Source organism: Manacus vitellinus, unplaced genomic scaffold (genome assembly GCF_001715985.3).
Source record: "Manacus vitellinus isolate BGI_N305 unplaced genomic scaffold, ASM171598v3 scaffold_129_pilon, whole genome shotgun sequence".
In the NCBI taxonomy this organism is placed as follows: Eukaryota; Metazoa; Chordata; class Aves; order Passeriformes; family Pipridae; genus Manacus; species Manacus vitellinus.
In genome coordinates, this window is record NW_021938948.1 from 106,031 (window position 1) to 109,498 (window position 3,468).

The window sequence follows — 3,468 nt, forward strand, 5'->3', positions numbered from 1 at the left end:
TAGCAAGTGTACAAATTTAAAAAGTCGTAAGTTGTGAACACTGGAAAAAAACTCAATTGTGATTATATTCCGTAACCATCTTAGTAATTAATATATGCTCGTGTTGCCATAGAATGAATGTAAGTGGCAGTTAAAAATAACTGTGAAATTTTTCATCTTCTGAGTTTCTTAAGCCAGATAACCCTCGGCCTCAGTAGGGATTCTCTATCAACTGCTTGGAGAACACTCATATCTATTTTTATAAATATATATATAAAGCCAGAGTTGTCATTTCTCTAACTTATTATTCAGCTTGGCAGTTGCTTTGAGTTGATTCCTAACACGATATGATGTATTTATGCAGTTAACTGTTCCTTTCTACGCATGGGGTTAGAAATAGAACCATAGAATAGGCTGAGCTGGAAGGGACCCGTCAGGATCATCGAGTCCAACTCCTGGCCCTGCCCAGGACCCCCCCCAAAATTCCCACCATGTGCCTGAGAGCGTTGCCCAAACGCTTCTTGAAGTCAGACAGGCTTGGAGCTGTGACCACTTCCCTGAGGAGCCTGTTCCAGTGCCCACCCACCCTCTGGGGGAAGAACTTTTTCCTGAGATCCCACCTAAAACCTCCCCCTGACTCAGCTTCCTGCCGTTCCCTCGAGTCCTGTAGTGTGTATACATATATATATATATATATATAAAAATATATATATTAAAAAAAACCAAAACCATTATTCACTTTCAAACTACCTGTACTGGGAGGTTTGTTGTTTTTTTGGTGGTTTTTTTTTTGTTTTTTTTTAATTTAGTAAAAAAAAATCATCACATCTATGGTTTAGGGATTCTTACAGACCCTTCTCCCTTTACTTTGGTGACGCTGAGCTTGTTGGAATGAGAGGGAAGCTTGAAACATTTTGGGTGTCAAAAGCTCTGAAGTGCAAAGTTGGGTTCGTTCTAAAGGCTTTTAAACGATTCCTGCAGCCCAAACTGGAACAAAATGAACCTGTGGGATGGTCACAGGTGTCTGGGGGAGAAGTGGGAGATGTGCCCTGTGCTTGGGAGGCTGAGGAAGTGTCGGGGTGCCCATGGGCTGATCCGAGCAGGAATTGTGTGGGATCTGCTGCAGGTGGGGATCAGAATTCCCTGATCCATCTGCTGGAGTGACCTGGTGGTGCTGAGAGGACCTGGATGGGGAAATGGGACTGGTCAGAGGAGGGGAAAACCCAACCAGCTGCAGCTCAGTCCTCGTGGGAGACGGGAAGGGATGCTCTGGGTGTCCTGGGAGATGGGAAGGGATGCTCTGGGTGTCCTGGGAGATGGGAAGGGATGCTCTGGGTGTCCTGGGAGATGGGAAGGGATGCTCTGGGTGTCCCTGGGAGATGGGAAGGGGTGCTCTGGGTGTCCTGGGAGTGCATTTTCAGCAGCAGTTCATGGCTCTTGGGCAGTGAATGCCAGTCAGGCTGTGTCTTGGCTTTTCCCAGCACATCCCAGCTTCTCTCAGCTTGGGGGCCTGGGAGTTCCTGATTTCCTACCTGGCTGCAGGGATTTCACAGGAACCTTTCCCTTCCACCCTTTCCAGCTGTGGTTTGGGGTTTGGTTCTTTTCCTTTTCATCCTTTTCCGTGCAGGGGGAAATTCCCAAGTGGACACAGAGGTTGTGGGGTGGGAGTTGTGCCCCAGGATTCTGGGGCTGTTCCCTTCTCCTCCCCGGGCTGGGCTTGGCCAGGAGGGCCTTGAGTCCCTCCCCACCAGTTTGCCTGTTGGCCAGACTGGGGAAACTGGGACAAAGCAAAGCTTTGGAGCCAGGCCCACTGCTGGATTTCGTGGTGCCAGCAGAGCTCAAACTGTCCCTGTTTCCAGGGAGGGGACACTTGAGGTGACAACAGTTCTCAGAGGTTCCTTCTGGGTGGTTCCTGGGGGGATGTGAAGGCAAATTGTCCTGCTCTGCTGATCTTAAAATCCCAGGAGGTGCAAATCCCACCTGACTTGCAGCTTTTAGGAGCTGGGACTTTGTTTTCAGAGTTTTGGTAGAGGCAGAAACACTTCCCAGTTCAGTTCTTTTCCAAATTACGTGGAAAAGATTGACCCCCCCCCTCTCTCTTGTGCTTCTGCTGGGGGAGTGAAAGGAGGAGGAATTCTTTTTTTTGCATGTGATAGATGAAAAAAGTGCAAAAAAAAAAAAAAAAAGGTTCTATTTCTTTGGGTTTCTAACACTGAGTTAGTTTTATAGTATCTTACATTCCTGCTCTCGTCGTTTCGTTTCGTTTTTTTAAATTAGCCTGGCACAGTTACCATGGTGCAGTCCTAGCTGTAGGTTTAAAAAAAAATAAAAAGAAATAAATTTAAAAATGCTAAAAAAAATAAATAAAATAAAATAAAAATAAAGTAACCCACTTATTAACCAGAAGAGAAAGATGATACTGTGGCAGATCAGTAGCAAATAAGTGACTTAATCAATGCTTTACTGTAGTTAAATAGCTATGGCCTTACTTCTTTGTCGATATCAGCTTAATTGTCTTGGAACTGTCTGCGATTTTTACTGTCCCCAGGTGGGTTCCCCTGGGCTGAGATATCCTGGTATGTACAGATGATATTTTAAATTTGTAAAAATGCACCCTTGTTATTACAGACGATGCAACAGAAATGCACTTCGGGGGGAAAAAAACGGCTTCTGATGAGGTTTTTTTGTAAAATCCTTGATTACTACAGATATGCAATAGAGGTTTTTTTTTTTGTTTGTTTGTTTGTTTGTTTCTAATTTTGATATTTCCTTCTGAAACGTAAGATTGTTGCCATTAATCTGAATGATTTATCATGCTCTTCTTTGCGTGTATATATTACATATTAGTCTGAGCTTCCTTTAGGATGGTACATAATTTTGGGTTTGTTGTAGTTATTTTAGTTTGGCTCTTCTCTTAAGTGCCTTTAGCTCAGGCACTTCAAGAGGTTCATTGAGTCTGTTTTTAATGTACAGTTGGGAGGACTCGAAATGGAGTTAAAAGCAACTTATTTCTGAAAAAAAAAAATAAAAAAATAAAAAATCCATCTGCAAACTAACCTGTAACAACTTTAAAATTTTATATTTAAGAACCAGAGGTTTATTTTTATGGAGCTTCAGTTGTGGATACAGTTTCCAAAAAAAAAAAAAAAAAAAAACAAAACAGGAAAACCTTATGTTTTCCTGCAAGAGGAACTGTGTAACTGAGATTTGCTTGGTTTGGTTTGGTTTTTTTTCCCTCCATGTATTACTGATAAAGAATGTGCTTTTAAGAAACTACAGGCTAATGTGTGGACCCAGGAAAATGTCCTCCTACAATAAACAAGAATTCCCTCATTAGCAAACTCCTTGAGTGCTACTATAAGGCATTAGTGCAGCTGGCACAGTTCCTAAGAATAGAATTATTCATTGCCATGGTTACCCATGCTGGAAATATTATCCTCTGCAATCATTGTAAACAAAGATCCTTTCACAACAGTGTAAAAATTAGAG